At 42.8% G+C, this 21,309-nt stretch overlaps 1 protein-coding gene across 3 annotated transcripts in view; it reads left to right on the top strand.

The window, feature by feature from the left end:
• Window positions 1–21,309, top strand: part of GEMIN8 (gem nuclear organelle associated protein 8) — a 202,932-nt gene that overhangs the window by 13,987 nt on the left and 167,636 nt on the right. For all 3 annotated transcript variants that reach the window (XM_069204728.1, XM_069204727.1, XM_069204729.1), the window contains exon 2: window positions 12,405–12,449. The gene's annotated coding sequence lies outside the window, so the exon portion shown is untranslated. The remainder of the gene's footprint in view (window positions 1–12,404; window positions 12,450–21,309) is intronic.

Raw genomic sequence — 21,309 nt, 5'->3', positions numbered from 1 at the left:
AAACGCAGCATGGACACATCACATTTTTACATTGAAAATGACGTGTTTTGCAAAGTGCCTAGCTGTGGATTTTGGCCTTTAGCTCAGCGGGCACCTAGGGAAACCTACCAAACCTGTGCATTTTTGAAAACTAGACACCTAGGGGAATCCAGGAGGGGGTGACTTGTGGGGTTCTCACCAGGTTCTGTTACCCAGAATCCTTCGCAAACCTCAAAATTTGGCCCAAAAAAACACTTTTTCCTCACATTTCGGTGACAGAAAGTTCTGCAATCTGAGAGGAGCCACAAGTTTCCTTCTACCCAGCATTTCCCCAAGTATCCCGATAAAAATGGTATCTCACTTGTGTGGGTAGGCCTCGTGCCCACGAAAGGAAATGCCCCAAAAGACTATGTGGACACATCAAAATTATCAAATACAAAACTACCTGTTTTTGCGGGGGGCACCGGCATTTTTTTGTCCTGGGCTCAGCAGCCATATAGGGAAACCTACCAAACCCAAACATTTCTGAAAACTAGACACCAGAGGGAGTCCAGGGAGGTGTGACTTGGTGGATCCCCCAGTATTTTCTTACCAGAATCCTCAGCAAACCTAAAATTAGCAAATAAAAATCATATTTTCCCCACATTTCTTTGTGGGATCACCGCACTGGGACACATTTCCTACCACCCAATGTTCCCCTCATCCTCCCGGTAAAAATGATACCTCACTTGTGTAGGTGGGCCAAGCGCCTGCGACAGGGAAGAGCCAAAAACATGTTGAAATTGAGGGGGAACCAAAGCAGGTCCAAAAGGGCAGTTTGGAAAAAAAACATTTTTAGGCTGACAAGTGGGGCAGAATTTTTCCCGGTATAGATGAGACAATGCTGAGTGGTAGGAATTTCGCAGATTCCTGCAGATTCTGGAAGGTTCCATCACTAAAATGTGGGGAAAATGTGTGATTTCCAGCAAAGTTGGAGGTTTGCAGGGCATTGTGGGTAAGAAAATGGTGCAGGTGCATGTGAAGCACACCACCCTGGACTCACCCAGATGTTTAGTTTTCAGATATGTCTAGGTTTTGTGGATTTTCTACCTGGCAGCGTCCCAAAGTCCAAAAAGTGCAGCCCTCACCATTCCAGGTGGGAAGATTTTGAGAGTTAGACAAGCTCTCATGACCCAAATGTAAAACCAAAACCCAAAATAAACAAATGCCCTCTTGCTTGCTGTGGGATAAGATGTTTTAGTGTACGGCGGGAGAGCTGAAAGACTGTTACCCCCTTCATTTGGGATGGGGGCATAACCATGCCCATACTGGTGTACTTTGTGTTTTTTTTTTTTTTTTAAATTCCCTGGCATCTAGTAGGTTTTCTTCCACCCTGGGAGTGAATGAGGGGTAATTGCCCCATCTGCCGGTGGGCAGAACAACGTTGGCCCCACTTATTTGGGGTGAGGGTATGGCTTTTTTTATTTGTATTTTTTTAATCTTCCCTGTTTGGCCTTCCAGAAATATGCCAATCTGCTCCCATGGGGGGTGGGGGGGGGGGGCAGCTATGGTCAACAGTAATGTGCCCCCATGGGGAGTGACCCTTGCCCAATGGATGCCCTCCCCCCCCCCCCCCCCCCCCCACACACCCCAGTCCCTGGTGCCTAAGTGGTTTTTGCCCCACAGGACGGATCGGCCTAACATAAATAGGACCATTGCCTAAGGGGTCACTCGCTCGCGTGAGACTGAACTAAAAACAAAAAATCCCTGATGTCTAGTGGGGGGGGGGGGGGGTGTCAGAATGGCCTATTAAAAATAGGCCGATCTGCCCCCAAATGGGGCAGAAATGGTCTAAAATTAATTTTGCCCCCAGGGTGGTGACCCTTGCCTAAGGGGATCGCTCCCCACGTATAAAAGAAACAAAAAAAAAAATGATCCCTGGTGTTTAGCGGTTTCTTCCCCCAGGGGATTGGGGGCAGAAAAGGCCTAAAAATAACTTGCCCCCGAACCGGGGCCACTCCCCTTATACACAAGCATAAAAAAAGACTCCCTGGTGTCTACTGGGCATTTCTGCTGCTGATTGCAGAGAGATGCATGACAGGAAAGAAAGGCCTTTCGTTTGATGCCTCTCTCGCCCCTCCACGTGATCTGAGGAGAAATACAGGGGGCAGCCTTTGATGAGGTCAGCGCGCAATCGTGCGCTAACACCATCAGACGCCACGGGGGGTCTGGGTGGGGGTGAAAGGGTAAGCGATTATCCTTCCATCCCCTCCCAGGGGAGGGGGGGGGTGCTTGGCCATCGGGGGGAGCGCCCATAGCAGGATGTAACGGTTACGTCCTCAGCACCCGAGGGGTTAAATCTTATTTGTGTCACATTTGCTTTGTGTTTAGAGTGTGAGGTCAAAAGTCAGTTTGTCTTCTTGCATTTGCAAACACTTTTCCTTGTGACTGCAGAGTTCCAGGATTTTGTAAGGTGAACTGCCTGACCTATGTGAAATGAAAGGCTGTTGGTTTCCCGTTTTTCCTAACACCCAACATTTATATAACTAAGTCAACTTTACAAACATTTCAAAATATATTTCAGTAGTTGTAGGAGGCTGGACTGGCTTGTAGTGAGTACCAAGGGGTACTTGCACCTTGCACCAGGCCCAGTTATCCCTTATTAGTGTATAGGGTGTCTAGCAGCTTAGGCTGATAGATAATGGTAGCTTAGCAAAGCAGCTCAGGCTGAACTAGGAGACGTGTGAAGCTACTACAGTACCACTTAGTGTCATATGCACAATATCATAAGAAAACACAATACACAGTTATACTAAAAATAAAGGTACTTTATTTTTATGACAATATGCCAAAGTATCTTAGAGTGTACCCTCAGTGAGAGGATAGGAAATATACACAAGATATATATACACAATAGCAAAAATATGCAGTATAGTCTTAGAAAACAGTGCAAACAATGTATAGTTACAATAGGATGCAATGGGGAAACATAGGGATAGGGGCAACACAAACCATATACTCCAGAAGTGGAATGCGAACCACGAATGGACCCCAAACCTATGTGACCTTGTAGAGGGTCGCTGGGACTATTAGAAAATAGTGAGAGTTAGAAAAATAACCCTCCCCAAGACCCTGAAAAGTGAGTGCAAAGTGCACTAAAGTTCCCCTAAGGACAAAATAGTCGTGTTAGAGGGAAAATGCAAGGAAAACACAAATCAGCAATGCAACAACGATGGATTCCTGACTGAGGGTACCTGTGGAACAAGGGGACCAAGTCCAAAAGTCACAAGCAACTCGGAGATGGGCAGATGCCCAAGAAATGCCAGCGGTTGGTGCAAAGAAGCTCTTACTAGGCTGAAGAACTGTGAATACTGCAGGAACGACAAGGGCTAGAGACTTCCCCTTTGGAGGATGGATCCCCCACGCCTTGGAGAGTCGTGCAGAAGTGTTTTCCCGCCGGATGGACGCCAACAAGCCTTGCTACACGCAAATCGTGCGTTTGGCGTTTTTGGACGCTGCTGGGGCCCAGGAGGGACCAGGAGGTCGCAAATTGGACCTGCAGAGAGAGGGGACGTCGAGCAAGACAAAGAGCCCTCACTGAAGCAGGTAGCACCCGGAGAAGTGCCAGAAACAGGCACTACGAGGATGCGTGAAACGGTGCTCGCCGAAGTTGCACAAAGGAGTCCCACGTCGCCGGAGACCAACTTAGAAAGTCGTGCAATGCAGGTTAGAGTGCCGTGGACCCAGGCTTGGCTGTGCACGAAGGATTTCCGCCGGAAGTGCACAGGGGCCGGAGTAGCTTGCAAAGTCGCGGTTCCCAGCATTGCAGCCCAGCGAGGTGAGGCAAGGACTTACCTCCACCAAACTTGGGCTGAAGAGTCACTGGACTGTGGGAGTCACTTGGACGGTGTCGCTGGATTCGAGGGACCTCGCTCGTCGTGCTGACAGGAGACCCAAGGGACCGGTAATGCAGCTTTTTGGTGCCTGCGGTTGCAGGGGGAAGATTCCGTCGACCCACGGGAGATTTCTTCGGAGCTTCTGGGGCAGAGAGGAGGCAGACTACCCCCACAGCATGCACAAGCAGGAAAACAGTCGAGAAGGCGGCAGGATCAGCGTTACAGGGTTGCAGTAGTCGTCTTTGCTACTATGTTGCAGGTTTGCAGGCTTCCAGCGCGGTCAGCGGTCGATTCCTTATCAGAAGGTGAAGAGAGAGATGCAGAGGAACTCGGCTGAGCTCATGCATTCGTTATCTAAAGTTTCCCCAGAGACAGAGCCCTAAATAGCCAGAAAAGAGGGTTTGGCTACCTAGGAGAGAGGAAAGGCTACTAACACCTGAAGGAGCCTATCAGCAGGAGTCTCTGACGTCACCTGGTGGCACTGGCCACTCAGAGCAGTCCAGTGTGCCAGCAGCACCTCTGTTTCCAAGATGGCAGAGGTCTGGAGCACACTGGAGGAGCTCTGGACACCTCCCAGGGGAGGTGCAGGTCAGGGGAGTGGTCACTCCCCTTTCCTTTGTCCAGTTTCGCGCCAGAGCAGGGGCTAAGGGGTCCCTGAACCGGTGTAGACTGGCTTATGCAGAATTGGGCACATCTGTGCCCAACAAAGCATTTCCAGAGGCTGGGGGAGGCTACTCCTCCCCTGCCTTCACACCATTTTCCAAAGGGAGAGGGTGTCACACCCTCTCTCAGAGGAAGTTCTTTGTTCTGCCATCCTGGGCCAGGCCTGGCTGGACCCCAGGAGGGCAGCTGCCTGTCTGAGGGGTTGGCAGCAGCAGCAGCTGCAGAGAAACCCCAGGAAGGGCAGTCTGGCAGTACCAGGGTCTGTGCTACAGACCACTGGGATCATGGAATTGTACCAACAATGCCAGGATGGCATAGAGGGGGCAATTCCATGATCATAGACATGTTACATGGCCATATTCGGAGTTACCATGGTGAAGCTACATATAGGTAGGGACCTATATGTAGTGCACGCGTGTAATGGTGTCCCCGCACTCACAAAGTTCAGTGAATTGGCTCTGAACAATGTGGGGGCACCTTGGCTAGTGCCAGGGTGCCCTCACACTAAGTAACTTTGCACCTAACCTTTACCAGGTAAAGGTTAGACATATAGGTGACTTATAAGTTACTTAAGTGCAGTGTAAAATGGCTGTGAAATAACGTGGACGTTATTTCACTCAGGCTGCAGTGGCAGGCCTGTGTAAGAATTGTCAGAGCTCCCTATGGGTGGCAAAAGAAATGCTGCAGCCCATAGGGATCTCCTGGAACCCCAATACCCTGGGTACCTCAGTACCATATACTAGGGAATTATAAGGGTGTTCCAGTACGCCAATGTAAATTGGTAAAATTGGTCACTAGCCTGTTAGTGACAATTTGAAAGTAATGAGAGAGCATAACCACTGAGGTTCTGGTTAGCAGAGCCTCAGTGAGACAGTTAGGCACCGCACAGGGAACATATACATGCACACCTATGAGCACTGGGGCCCTGTGTGACAGGGTCCCAGTGACACATACATATAGGCCACAAACCTATGAGCACTGGGGTCCTGACCAGCAGGATCCCAGTGACACATAACAACCATACTGAAAACATAGTGTTTTCCCTATGAGCACTGAGGCCTGGCTATCAGGATCCCAGTGAGACAGTGAAAACAGTGACAAACACCCTGACATACACTCACAAACAGGCCAAAAGTGGGGGTAACAAGGCTAGAAAGAGGCTACCTTCTCACAGTAGTTGTGAAGGACCATTTTTTTTTTTGTTCTTCTGTGTGCTGAAAAAAATATTTTAATAGGATAAAAAAAAAAGGCAGAACACTTTTTACTTGGTGATGTGCAAATAATAAATGTTTTCTGAAACCCAATTGTCACAGATTATTGTTAATACACTATATAGTGTTATTAGTAAAGCTGCAAGCTAGTGGGAAGGTTTTTGGACATTTTTTGGAAATTTACTGTCTGCAAATGACAGTGCGCTACCACTCCAGTGAGTGTTTAAACAAAAACTGAGAAACACTTCTGCGCTGATGGAAAAGTTATTAGTAAACTATGAGGCAAGTCTTGCATGGATCATGTGTACCCTATATATGGGCTAGATTTATTATACATGGAACAAACATTTAGTGTATTTAATCAAACAAAAGAGATTTTTTTTTATAGCAAAAGTGCTGAACTCATTTTTTGAAGGTGCACTCATATGTAAGAAGAAAGAAAAAGGCAACTGTAAAGTACAATATTTGCCTCAGATCAAGCAGCTATCTTAAGTTATCATATTAACCTAGAGGTGCGTGAGCCACTGAAAGCTCAAACAGGCTTAAGCCTGAACCCTGGCTCAGACCGGGGTCCCATTGGAACCTCAAGCCTATAATAAGCTGAGCTTTCATGTTGCTTCTGCCTGCCACCCTCACTCTAACCTCATGCAAAAAAGATAAAAGAAAACATTAACATTAGAGTTAAAAAGGAGAGACAAATAAATACAAATTTAGTGTTTGATTTATACAAAGTGAGACCATAAACCCTCGGTTAATCATGGCTTCCCCGCTTAACCAAATTCTGTGACCTTAGGCAAATGTTTTATTTTACCCATCTTCCTTTTCTTCAGTATTGCATATGAAAACACCTTCATATACATTAGTTCAAAGTACGAGCTGTACAAAATCTATTGTGTTTCATTTAATAGATTATAATGTTGCTCCATTTATAAGAATGTGGGATGCTTAAATGATTGACATGGCAACTGTCAGGACAGGAATGATTCTAAGTTCATGTTTAAAAACGATCACTTTTAATAAATTCTTCTCAGTGCAGTGCTATAATGTGATGTATTAATGTCAGAACATCCGCATGTTAAAGACATACACTTTTATTTTTATTTTAAAGAGACTTTATCATATTTTAAGTGATGTCTGGTGTATGAGTTTCATGGTCAACATTTTCAGGGCTCTGCACAGGCTGTATGAGCCAAGCCAGACCTATGGCTCTTCTCTGACTGAGCTCACCCTGTTAATTTGTTGGCTTTTCCATCTCCATATTAACCAATTAAGCTTTTCTCTCAGAACAATGCTTTACCCACACATTAGTTTATCTTGCATTTATTTTTCATTTAAGGTGTCTGAAATTATATTTACATGTAGTTATTGCCCATGGTCAGGGCCTCTGGAATTATGTGAATTATGATAGTATTATTTCATTATATTACCATTTTTACAAATTCTAACACTATATGGCCGTTAGTACCAGTTTAACGCCCAAAGCTTGCATAAATATTGCATCTGATGATCAGAATTGTGCTCGTGCCCTGTGGTTTTGCTTCTCTTATGCATACATTAGAGGTGAAAAGGAGTGAGAGTTAGAGACGGAAAATGTGAAATGCACTTTACAGTGTAACGGGGCCTACAGCACCCACAGTATACTTTGCAAAAGACAACAGTTATCTGGAATGAGAAGAGTGGATGGACATGGAGGGATCTGCAGTGTATTTGCCAATTGAGAGAGGAATGCTAATGAAGCCATTCGTCCATTTATCTGTCCCCACCAAGTCTTTAATTGGCACCTTGCAAGTGGGCTGAAGAGAGCGTGATACTACAGGGGGCACAAGAAGCAATTAAGAAAACAATACCTCCTCTACTTTAAAAAGGCCTTTCAATGACCTGGGAAGTTCCAAAGTCTAGGACACACACATCAGATAGAGATCCTCCCTCTGTGTCATGGAAGCTGCAGCAGCCCTTGCTACAGCACAGGAGGTGGGTGGAGCAGGGGATTTGTAGCCTCTTTAGTATAATGAGCGTTGCACACGTGGATTCTTTGTGTCAGCAGCCAAGACTGTCAAAGATGATGTAAGATAATTGACACCTGTACCTGATATTTGGCTCATCATTAATAGCGTAAGCCAAGACAAGCCTTCAAAAGATACTGCCTGTATGTATTTTGTATGTATATAGTATTTCTATAATATAAACCTAACAAAAAGTGCTGTACAAGGTCAAAAACATGCGTAAAGTCAGAGTAAGGAGAGGTGGAGCTAGGGTGAGGCTAGGTAATGCTTTGTGATGTAGTGTTGTTTAAAGTGGTATGTCTTCAACTCTTTCTTAAATTAGTGCAGTGTTAGGGTGGACCTGGTGGATACTGGAATGTTGTTCCAGACCCTGGGTGCATGAATGGAAAACACCTGCTGTAGTTTTTTTTTTTTACACACTTCTTGGTTTGCAGTCTGATTATGGCCTGACTGCTGGTGTGCCGAGATGATTGATATATAATGGCTTTGTAAATTATGGAGGTGGTTTTGAAGATGGTGTGATCCAGTAAGGTGATTGTGTGATCTGATCATATCACTTCAGGACCTTAGTAAAGTGTGCTGCTACATGTAGGATGCCCAAAGCTGTGCCAGTGTGGTCACTGGGAGGTAGTTGAGTAGGGAAATACCACCATCCAGATGATAGAGTACAATGGGCTTGAACAGCAGTTCTGAAGTTTTTTCTAGAAGATACATTTTGATATTTTTTTTTTTAGAAGAGAGAGAGGGTACCAGGCGGTCTTAGTTTTTTGGCAATATGTTGCTTCAGACTGAAGTAGATGTTCAAGGTGAATCCAAGTGACTTGGCACTCAGTGGAGCTTGGGGTTCAAAGGCATCACAGTTTGACATTGAGTCATGTTTGTACTAATCATGTTTATTGCTCTTGGCAAATAACAGGAATACTGTCTTGGTTGGAGTGAGCTTTCGACGTCTGAGTCATATGTTAGCAGAGTTTTATGGGTTGGATGGCTGAAGCAAAGGAGACTTTCATGTAGAGCTATGTGTCATCGGCATATTGGTGAATCCTGATGCCATTGTCTGTGGGTACGGCATCAAGTGGCGTAGTACCTTTCACACACCAGATGGCGGATCACATTCACATCCCAATCCGCCTAAATCCTACTGTGGACACTTAAGCTGTTGAATCTAAGAGAAATACATTTAATTCCCAAAGATGACGTGCCATTGTGGACACTGAAGTCCCAATTGGTAGCCAGATCTCCTGTACTAAAACCACACAGATGGTGCGAGCAATTTTTCAAAATTGCCAGCAACCATATTGCTCACATTTAGTATTCAGCATATGTAAGGAAAGCATGCTACTGTCTTGAAATCTGACACATTTTCAACTTAATCAGACAAAATGTATGGGTGACATCTGTTCCGCAAAGTCCGGAAGAGGCCATAAAACACAAGGCCGATACGCATCAACTCGCACCTGCCAGGAATACCACCTAACAGGAAGAGCAAATAATGAATATAAAATATTGAGCTACATCAGTAATACAGTTTGCCTTCATTCAGTTGTGGATTGCGCCAGTAGGTCTATTGCCATTGGGTGTTATTACCTGGAGACGGTTACCATTTAACCATCACCATTAAGGGTGTATTGCCCGTTATTGCAGTACAAATGGTTTTCCTTATCTTTGTTTTTAATTATAAATATGATGTTCTAACAATGGTTAGAATTTCTTAGAAATGTTTTGGTATATGTATCCATTAATGGCTGTTTGAGAATCATGTAAATTATATGTGCAAAAGTAAATTTTGATAAACAATTCACGGTTGCCAGTTCCTTGATTGTAAGTGCAGCAATACTTCTTTACAAATTGTACACAGTTTATTGTAATAATTTGTGATAAAACTCTTTAGAATGCTTTTGCACCGCCGAGACCACAAATAATATGTTGTCCTCCTTTCGAATGTTATTATTTAATCCTGCTAGGAGCCCCCCTTTATTGCTTTTATGAGGGCAGTTCTGAAGTTGCTCTCTGGAAGATGCATTTTGACTTTGTTTAGAAGAGAGAGATGGTATTAGGCAGTCTTCGTTTTTTTGCAATTTGTTACTTCAGACTGAAGTAGATGTTCAGGTTGAATCCAAGTGGAAGTTGTGGTTCAAAGGCATCACTATTCATGACATTGACTCAAGTTTGTACTATATCGTGTTTATAGTACTTGGCAAATAACAGGAATTCTTTCTAGGTTGGATTGAGCTTCGGAGAGGCGCTGGGCATCCAAGTCTGGGTGATATGTAGGCATCGTTTGAGGTGTTGGATGTCTGAAGCAGAGGAGACTTTCAAGTATAGCTGTGTGTCATTGGCATATTGGTGAATCTTGATGCCATTATCTCTTAGTACAGCACCATGTAAAAGTTGACGATGGCAGGAGACAGCATGGAGCCCTGGGGGTCTCCACAGGTGATAAGAGTTTTTGTGACCTGGAAGTGCCCATGTGAACAAACTGGTTTCGGTTGGATAGGTAGGAGGAGAACCAGTGAAGGGCATTGCAGATGAATCCCATTCAAGACTGCAGGCTGTGTACGAAGTTGGGATGGCCAACTGTATCAAAAGGGTGTGGTCTACGTTGTGTAAGGTAGCTATTTCTATTCTGCAGTGTGATCTGAAACTAGAGGAGTAGTCTTGCTGGATATGATTAGCATTGATGTGGTGTTGGAATTAAACATAGACTTTGTTTTCAATGATCTTGCAGATGAATGGTAGGTGAACGATAGCTGGTAGTTGGAGAGGTCATCTAGGTGTAGTGTAAGTTTCTTTAGGAGTGGGAGGATCTGGCCTGACTTGAGAGCTTCTGGGGGGATGCCTTGAGTGTGGGAGGCATTGACAGTAGTAAAGTAGGGTAAGACAGCATCTCCAGAGAGATCTTTAATGGAGGAAGGAAGGTGGTAAGACCTCATCATCTTCATAAGAAGTGGCTTTGATGGGGGTGAGTATGTTGGTGAGAGCTGGGGCTTTGAAGACTGAAATGCGCACTTCTGTGGAAAGGGGTGTTGTAAGAATTGAAGCAGGCTTGGTGTCTTTGATGTGCTGTTGCATCACCTGTATTTTTTCATTGAATAAGAGTTTGAAGGCATTGCTCTTTTCTATGGAGTGAAGAATTGGTGGATCCGGTAGGGGATTGATGCAGTGCTTCATTTGGTAGTTTCAGTAAGGATGCTTGTATAGTGCTTTCGTTGGTCTGATGTTATGAGCTGTGTTCATGTTGAGTGGAGGGACTTGGTATCAAGATGCCCAGTCTGGGTAATTCATATCGCCTGACACCCGAAACATGTAGATTTATGTCAGGGGCAAGAAGATTTAATGTCTGTTTTGTCCCACAGACAACTAGACAATAAATCAAAGTAAACAGGGGAAAAGCTGAAACACTCAAAGGTTTGGCAGGGGAAAAAGTGCAAGTCAGAGATCCCTTCATTAATCCCCTCAGGCCCTTTCTGTCCTTGGGTTGGACAATATTTATTTACAATGCATTCCATTGCTCAGTGTCTGACAGGAGCTCAAGTTTGTTTACGAAATGAGAGGGAGACAATCAGTACACAAAAAAACTATTTTTAGAAACACATTGTGGTTCCTTTAGAGAGCTGATAATGTGTATATATGAGTGGAGGGGTCATAAACCTGCAGGAAACCGATTAAAACCTATAATACTGAGTCGGGCCAACAAAGTTGAACTATACTGTGAAAGTGTTTTGACCGGTCACTTTAAAACTGTGATTTATTCTGCTCTGCTGTGGTCCTGCAACTGTTTAAACTGGTGTAAGGTGCCAGCGGTGCACTCCATTTGTCACTCTTTCTGTGAAAAACAGGATTTACAAAACAAGGGTTCTGAAAAACTTTGTCTGGCATTTTTTTGCAACTCTGTGATCATATATACCCAAGCCAAACCATCTGAGAAACGATGTGGAAATAAAGGAATTAGGTTATTAGAGTTAAAAATGCAGTCCTTTCAAAATGTAAAGCAACCAAGCTCAAAAACATCAGTTATGTTGAATAACGCCATCTATTCTGTGCTTGGTGGGCTTGCAAGTTTTAGAACATTACATGTAAAAGAACAGGGAGCCTTTAACAGCCAGAGAGACTAGGGGTGTCCAGTGGGGGCCTAAGAGGGACCAAAACCATACTAGATTCTCAGGGTTATCACACAAAATAAAAAGATATTCGATTTATCTCATTGGAACTCATTTGGATAGTCAGTGGTAATTCTGGAAGTCTGGCCATGGGTTCTGACCTGCCCTCATGGACCTATGCTGGACATCTCTCCCGCATAATAAAATACTTTCTTGAAACCCTTCCTCTTCTGCCACATATGCTTGTATTTTTTATACATTTGTAGAATGTCCCTCCTTAGAATAGAAAATGATTGGCTTCTTCTAGCGTTTTTGGAAATTCTGTGGATTTCTTTGTGGGTACTATCTTTGCTCCAGTTAGGCACAATTTAGGTGCATATTATGCAAACGTTTCCTGTTAGGGGTTGCCTAATGCATAAATGACTTTGCCCATGTGTGATGTTTTGGCAGCACTTATTATGAATTAGTTGCACTCTAATTACGGATTGCACTTTTCACATTTATTCTTCTCAGGTATTTCAACATAAACATCAGATGAAGATTAATGCTTGTTCTTTTTCTTCTCTCTTCTAGATAATAAGGAGGAGGTCCGACCGCCGTTCCCTCGAAATAAGCACAGTAAGTATTAAAGAGTATTTGATTTTCCTTCTTAGTTTGATACCATCACTGTAAACACCATGAATGCGCACTGAAATTCAAAGGGGTAGAATAGGGGAAAAGAAAAGTTTCTTTCTCTTTTAGGTATGGGAGGAAAAAGAAGAATATAAAGAAACGTATATGTTGCCCCAATACTCAGCCCCTACCCCGACATGCAAGACAGAGCCCCCCTCCCCCACCCACCCCGTCATTTCCCTTTGTTAAAACTACTCGGTGGTCGGATAGCCGCAACTGTCTTTCCCAGTCCCCACACCTAGCCACGGTCCTCCTGAAGTGTGGCGGGAAGATGCAGCTCAATGCAAACAGCTTCCTGAGTCATTCCTGATCTAATTTGAGTTGCTTACTTTTTGTCTCCTGCTCTGGGTCACAGCAAAGGGGGCGGGTCCACTGTCTTCAACTCCAGTCAACCCCCAAAGATGTCAGAGCATCTGTTCTTCTTCTGGTCGCTCCTCACTGTTCTCTTCTGTCTCCACCTCTGGTTGCCACTGTGAAGACGCCGTCTCGAAATCTGGTCCCGCTTTTCCTCCTGACACCAGGGTCAGTACCCGGAGGTTATCCTTTAGCCGCTCCTCCTCTATCGGAATGTAAGTTTCCCTTAAAGGGATGGTACTCGTCCTGCAGGGGAGAAGAGTGGCGTACTGAGATTTCATTCTCCTGGCGATTGGGCAGTCTCTGACACCATGCTGCCAAAAATCACCAGCTTGTCAGTAAGCTTTGTGATTTGTTTTTTTTTTTGTTTGCCAATAGACAAAAAACAAAAAAGAGAGCCATCTCTGACTACTCTGCTATAAAACAGTGAGAACAGGCAGAAGAGATGTTCCCTGCAACACTGCACACTTTCTACAGGGACTGTGCAGTGGTGTCTGATGAGGCTGTTTGCTTACATGGTATATGGGAGGGGAGCTGAATCTGAGAATAGTTATTGCTCAACCCATGTTTAGAAGCAAATTTGTTTTATTTTTAGAGATGCTAAACATGTGGAATGTGAACATAGAGTACAGCAACTCCCTGCACCTCCCCCCCCATCCCTCTTTAGCAAGGGGCCAGCTTCCAGCTAGTTTGTACTGGCCCCAAAAGGGTTGGTGCAGCTTGGTCCATCCTGCATTAACTAGTTAGTCAGTCCACTACTTGCAGGGAGGGACTGTGACTGCCCAGTCCTCCCTTTCTTATAGCTTCATCCACCTTCTGGCAGAGCTGCTCACCCTTGTAACAGTAATTTGTGCAACTGCATCAGGCCATCCCCTGTTCCAGGCAGAAAACTCTACTGTTCTGGAAGTGCTTAAGAAGTTGGTTTGCTTGAGGGGTAGACCTTATGTAGGTAATTGCTGCTCAAAGTATGCATAGTGTGTGTCTGAAGGGCATGTGAGTCTCTGCAGAATGTGCAAGCATGTGTATGTGGAGGAAGTATCTCTGTCCTTGGATTGATTCTGTGTGGCAATCTATAGGGGATGTGTTGTCCGTCTACTGGTGCCTCTGCAAGATATATATATATATGTATGTCTGTGCAGGGCAAGTACATCTGCAGTGGGCATGTGTCTACACTGAGGTTATGTGCTTGTATAAGAGTTTGTCTCTGTTTACCCTGGAGGAGGAGTGAGGGGCTGTCCCTGTCAAAAGGAAGTGCATGGATCTTTCTGTAATGGGTGTGTTTATATCTGCACGGGGTGGGGGCTCTAGGGGTCTGTGCCTGCATGGGGTTGTGTGGCTGTGCAGTAAGTGATCTATCAGTTGATGCAGGAATGTGCACATCTGTAATGTAGTTATGTGTATGTGCAATTGGGTAGTTTGAATGTGCAGTGGGTGTGTTTGTTTGTCCCAGAAGTGTGTGTCATAGGGTTGTGTGTATTTGCAGTGAGTAGGTCAGTAAGTCAAAACAAAAGGCAAATAACCAACTAGGATGGAAACAGGCCAGGTGTTGTGTGACAGGCAGCACATCCGCTATGCACAGAATTTCTGATCCATTTCTTTGTTAGTGCAACACTGATATTGAGTCACAATATCTGGCTACCAGAATATTATATATATACAAACTATTAAGGATTGAAATATTGAGAAGGTAATTGGTAAGTAGAGGTTTACTATTTTTAATTCCAGACTGTATATTTTGGTTCCCAGAATTTTGGCAACATAATGTTTCTGTAGTTGATATTTTCTACTTGCATGGATGTAAAATATGCTTCAGCTTTATTTTTCATCCAGTATATTCAAACTACCGTACCTAAAGACAGTTATTCAAGATAATTTATTAGCGTGTTTCAGTAATTAAGGATGCTATCGCTTTTCTGAGCAATTAAATGCAGTTTTACTTTAACATTTTTGCAACTCATTGAAACCACTAGCCAGTTTTAATAATGTGTCCGTGTCAGCCCACATAATTGATTTGGGACTAGGTGGGACAAGTTGATTGTCTTACAGGAAATGAATGTTTTGTTGCATTTTGTCCCATGGACAATTAGATTATTTTAAAACAAATCCACACCCTCGAAGAGGTTCTGAGGAGCTCTGTTTTTTCCATTTTCTTTCCTTTCTGTGGATGGATAGTTTATTGTCAACAAATTCTTTAGAATACCACGGTGCTGAAGGCTATCACTTGCACTTGCCTGTTGTAATTAGGGTGTGGATGTTCACGTAGCTTTCCAAAAACTGTTGACATTGTTTAGAAAAGTGTTGGTGTCCAACAAGGAGTTGATAGGGTGAGAGATGAGCTAAAGTGTTAGGTTGTCCACAGTGAAGTCTTTGAAGGGTTTGTCTTTCCCTTTATACTTGTCTTGTATGGCTGATAGGATGCTAAGCATGGAGGTAGGGTTGGCAAAGTAACCGGTCCAGTCTAGGGGTATGGGTTGAGGATGTGGCCTCTGGAGTGTTAGTTTTGTGACATACTTTGTCATGTTAAGTGCATTGATGTGGTTGAAGAAGTAGGCTCTTTTTGAGGTTGAAGAGTGTGATGTGGGCTTGTTGTAAATCGTGTAACAAACACTAGGTGCAAATAAAAAAATAAACGTTAAAACTCAATGTATTTCTTAACGCTAGTAAATATTTCAGTGCAGCGCAATATAGTACACTTTTAATTAACATTATTAAAACTGTTACTTTTCACATAGCTGATAGGTTTTTTGTTTGCTAAATGTGATGTTTCCATATTTTTGGTGAGCATATGTGTGACGTTTTAGTGCATTTTGTAAGAAACTGGATTATTATTTTGGTTGGGTGGCTACCGACCTCAAGGAAAAATCACCACCCATGTCAGGGTTACTCACTAAATAAAACTGAGCTCAGCCCCTTAATAGCAATGGCACAGAGCACATAGGCTTAACTTAGGACAATGTGTAATACATTGATGCAGTACCAAAACAATAATAAAGGAAGGATGCAAAACAATAAAAATACCAAATTGAATTGAAAGAAGCATTGACAAAGCTAATGGGTCTCACCTAAACATTGCGAATGTCTTTTTCTCATCTTGTACAGTAGTGTGCTGCTGTTCAGCATGCCTTAAAGGTGTACAGTAGTGTAGAGTGCAGGGGGTGTAGGGCAGCACTGCTCAACGTACAATGTGAAGAAGAGTGGCACACAGTGGAGTGGTGTAGAGAGTGGAGTGGCATTGTGTGACATGGAGTGGCATTGTGTGGTGTGGAGTTCCTTGTGTGGACGGGTGTGGCATTGTTTGGTATGGAAAGTTGCCACTGAAATGGCATTATAGCATTTTAAAGTCTGGTCTTGGCTAGTAAGTGCTACACAAATGTAGTTATAATACAAAAAAATAGATTACATGGATTCTCATCAAGTTAATTGGTAAACATCTGACACCTTGGATCTGATGCAGGAGCTTGTTAATATGTGCAACACTTCTGCGCGAACTGGTTTGTTTACAAATAAATGTGTTTTAGACCCGAAGGGGCTAGTGGGGAAGGGAGCAGCTTATATTATACCGGTTGGGGATAAATCAGGTGGAGGCAGTTGGCAGCAGTGAAAGAAAGACTACCCGAATCGAAGTACTATAAGCAGATGGACACTAATTAAATCGAAACTATCTGTTCTTCATCCATTCTCCGTAAAAAGCAAAGGAAGTGACACCTAGTGTGCGCTGGCCAATTAGGAGGCAACATAGCAGAGTAACAATTGAATCGGCGAATGGTAAGCAATGGTTCGGTTCCAAGCCATTTATTGTAAACCCCTTGCAATTGCAGCACATCTGCCATGCAGGCAAGATCTAAAAATAGAGTAACATTTAATAAACAACACAACACCAAAATGGGAAATCGAATAAGTGTAAGCAGAGATATTATGTTTTTTAGGTTGGAATAGTGAGAAGAAGCACAAAGTGTCAATGATAGTCAGTAGTCGCTTTAGGACAGGACGTAGGCATCATTTTAGGATGAACGAAAAAGGGAGCATGTCAGATAAACCAACCAGGTTTGACCTTGTCAAATATATCTTTCTCACTAAGGGCCAGATGTAGCAAAGGGTTTTTCCCATTCTGCATCAATGGGAAAATGTGTTCGGACATATGGCCCTTAGTCCTTTTAGTACCAATCCACCACAGATGTGCAGTTCTGAAGCCCCAAAGGACCCCAGAGGAGACATGAGACTCTCAAGATGTCAGGCAGAAGTCTGTATCGAAGTAAAGTTCAGGTTCAATTGCAGAAAAGGCCTCTTGTAGCTTGTATCTCTGTAGCTTGGACAGGAAGCCAGCTAACGGGCCTGTGGAGTAATTTGGTCGTTCTGAGTTGAATAGAGTGGAGGTCCAGTCTTCTATCGCTCCTTTCAAGTCACAGGCAGCAGGTCCAGTTCTCTTCAATTCTTCCTCAGGCTCAGGAGGGTTTTGAAGTGGGTGCCTGGAAATGGCGCATGTATGCCTTGCCCCAGCCAGTAGATGGAAGGACTCCTGGGTACGTCCTAACCAATGGGGTAAAAATTATCTTGCCAGCCTGTTCTCTGCCTTTTAAGTACACCCCAAAGTGTTGGAGGTAAACCTTTCAGACCTGTCAAGTAGGCTTTGACATGGTAACATAAAAAATGTGCTTCTAGCCCCTACCCTGTACACTCTAAGACGTTTAGAGGAGTCTTCTCTGCTCATTCAGATCAACCTGATTGATCCTGGGATGCATTTCACACCTTTTTCACACCTATTCAAATGCTAATCTCTGGCAAAGGTAGGAAAGCAAATGTAAATTTGACCTTCTGGAACTTCAGACTGGGAAAAGGTAAATTTATACAAGTTACTTTTCCTTAATATTTATTAAAAACCAGCATCCCCATCGAATTGGAGTTTATAGTTGTGTAATTATTTTTCTAGCTAGTTCCATTCCTGAAATACAGTATTAGGATTTTAATATATACTCTGTTTTGCTACGTAGGACAGGTAAGCCTGCCACAGTGAAAAATAGATTATGGGGCTAGTTGGTGTAAGGACATGTTAATAATAAGTTTCTACTTGTCCTACTTTTAAGTGCCATGTACCCTGCCTTGTGGACTAGAAGGCCTTCACACGGGTAATATTAATATTTTAAAGGGACTTCTTAACCAGTCAGGAGTTTATTTTTGACAGACTGAATTGCACTTTTTACACTGCTACAGTCAGACTATAGTGGTAGGCCTGACCCAGTTTTTGCATGGCCACTGTAGTGGATGGCATAATATGTGCTGCAGTCCACAAATGACATTTAATTTACAGGCCCTCAGTACATTTTGTACCGAATGCTAAGGACTTTAAGGCAAGGTAATATACCAGTTAGGAATATGCCAGTTCAACCACTTTTCAGAGTGAAGGACAGGCTCTTTACCAATGGTTAGCTAGTTTGAGATGCATAGAGTTCTAACACAACAAAAATGTAGGGTTCAGCAAATGGTGAAAATAACTGGGTGATCACACAGAAAAGGCTAATTTCCTCCACGTTTTGTGTAACTCTTTCAACTAGAAGAAAGCAGTTATGTCCACGGGCTAAGTGAAATTTCTGGTATTACCCGCATTGCACACTGTAGTGCTTAGTAAGTGGTGTTAGGGTAACATAAATTCCAAAATAATAGTGGCTAAAAAGCCACGACAGACTAAATGTTTGGTTTATTAAGGACATGGGGTTGCTTGCTAAGCATGCCACATGTATGCCATTTCCCAGTCCGCTATATATATATATATATATATATATATATATAGATAGATAGATAGATAGATAGATAGATAATGTATTTTAACATATAGAACCATAGAAATTCACCTGTTATAGTTAGTTGTCTCAAGTAACTATAACCTGTGCCCTAAGGTACCTATAACTGGCACACTTACCATAGACTGCTAATTACCTCACAAATTACAGCACTCATGACATCTTTGATAACATTAATAATGTCAGTCTATTATTTGAAGTAAAAACAATTAGCAATAAAACTGTGCATGGCAGGGGGCTCAAGTTATAGTTACCTTAGGGCACAAGTTGTAGTTACTTAAGATAACTCCAACTATAACAGGTGAATTTCTATGGTTTTGTACTAACGTTCTGGTTACCTTTTTTTTTTTTTTTTTTTTTTTTTTTTCTTTACTGAAGACACACACACACAGAAACACGTTTAGTTTTTTTTAAATGTTGAACCTGCAAACATCAATTTCTAATCTGAAAAATTGTTGTAATTTCGTATCCCAATTATTTAAATTAAGAACATCAAAAATACAATTCCCAAAATGCATTTTATTGCTAAATAACTGCTCTGTTAGGAAGCATCTTATTATCGATTGTGCGTATTCACTTCAACTGAGGCAGATCACAGGTGTAGTAGGCCTTATCGGGAATTAAAGCTGAGGCCTTCTGATTATGAACTATTCTTGAGAGTATAGGTTCAAACTACAGAGCTAGTGTACCATAAATTGGTATTTTAATATTAAATCTGAACTAGATTAACATCTGATTAACCGTTAGGCAAGTAACAGGACTACAGACATTACAGAAATTCTTGACCAACAAGAGACTACGATATTGAGGAGAGTAACTGAATAAAGGAACGAGTCTGTGATGACTTGTAACAATCCTGCTCTACATGGAGCCATGAATAATACCTTATCTGTACTAAATTAAATGTAGCTGAATTTCTTAGACTTAGAACACCTCCTAGGTTACCACATACACCATATGACGCCAGAAATTCTGACATTTTCCTTCACTAGCTCGCTGCATTGTGGGCCATATATTTTTGTTTTTCCTGTTAGAGATGGGCTTGTGGCAAAGGTTATACTCAATGCAGCTGGACTGAGTTGGTTATGGTGGCAAGCCATTGATCATGGCTGGAGGCCTGGTCTGTTCATTATGATATGTTATAATAAAGACACTTTTGCCACAAGCCAAAATGTGAATTACAAGTATTCCTTTTAGTACGAGCAAATACATTTGACCTAAGCATATCCTGTATATTAAGGGGAACCAACATATGTCTGGAGTCTAAGCCCCTCTCTCAGTGGTCCCCTGAAAGCTCATGTTTTTGTTGCTCACGTAAGGTCAAGTGATAGTTGTACTGTCAAGCCGGACCTAAAATTCGATGTAGATTAGTGTGCTTCTTGGCATTCCATACTACTATCAAACATAACACTGCACTCTGTAGTCTATAACTAATGACTGAATGGGAGTGAATCTGTGCTGCTTCCAGAGGAAACCAATCTCTCCAGATATCTAAGACACTTTAGCATCATTACTGTGTCCTGTATGTGCCCCTGAAAGTTCAAGCTCAGGCACTCATACTGCTGCTGGCTCAGACATCTGGATAAGTAAACAAAATACTCACAGCTGTGTGTTGCTGGAAGCACGTTTTTTCTGTGGAAGCACATTACTTCTGCTCATTCAAAATATGTAGTCCTAGTTATGGACAAGTGAGTGGTGCCAGAGCTTCACTGTACTATTCCTGAAACCTCTTTTTTAGGTTGATCACTATATGTGTTTCAACAGCTGCGCTGTCAAGCCAGACCTGAAAATGAGAGGGATCTTGGTTACGGATGGACGTTGGACCCTCCTACAGACACACATCAAGGCAGTTACTATTGCAGTACCTCTTGCTCTGGCAGAAAGCTAACTTCTGTGTTAAAGTGAACATTTGGCATCTGTTAGCTAATTTAAAGAATAGAACCTGATTGAGTTTTCAACTACAAGATAACGAAAAACTGGTAACATTTTGGATGGCTCCCATGTTAAAAACTTACGAATGGTACTTTTGTCTTGATCACTGGAGCACTAGTGCATTGCCCTCTTAAACGATTGCTTAAGCTAATGGCTAAGAAAGGAGTTTATTCCTCCAAAAGGTAATTATTTTCTAACTATTTTCTAACCACTGTCTCCCTTTTCTGTGACTGCAATCTTTTCTTTCATTGACCCCGTTCCATTGGTGTGCTTCCATCACGTTTTCCTACCACATATTTACAGTGTAACATTTGCTTCAAGAGTGTGCATTTCTTTTTTCTTTCACACAGTTCTTATGACAGTGATATAGAAGTGAAATGAAAAATGTCCTAGTAATCATGAGGGAAAGTTTCAATTCTGTTAAGGACACAGAGGTGAGGATTATGCTCAATTCCTTTATTTACTTGCAACATAACCAAGAAAAACTATCTTTCCCATCAACCTATGAGAAAGAACTACACAAAACAACCAATAAAAGTCCAGAATGCAATCAAATAGGCGAGTGTTCTCCACACACAATCCTTTTTCTTGAGTGCGACAGAAATCTATCCCCTTCTTTCGCATCAGTCTCCTTTGGGCCTGTGAGCCTGAAAGGACTAAATAGCAACCGTGAGATAAAATCACAGCGCCCCAGTAAACAACTCCCAAGGTAAAGAGAGAGAGAG

The sequence above is a fragment of the Pleurodeles waltl genome, chromosome 8 (assembly GCF_031143425.1).
Source record: "Pleurodeles waltl isolate 20211129_DDA chromosome 8, aPleWal1.hap1.20221129, whole genome shotgun sequence".
Lineage (NCBI taxonomy): Eukaryota > Metazoa > Chordata > Amphibia > Caudata > Salamandridae > Pleurodeles > Pleurodeles waltl.
The sequence above is the reverse complement of the archived record's forward strand: the minus strand, read 5'-3'. Positions and strand labels throughout refer to the sequence as shown.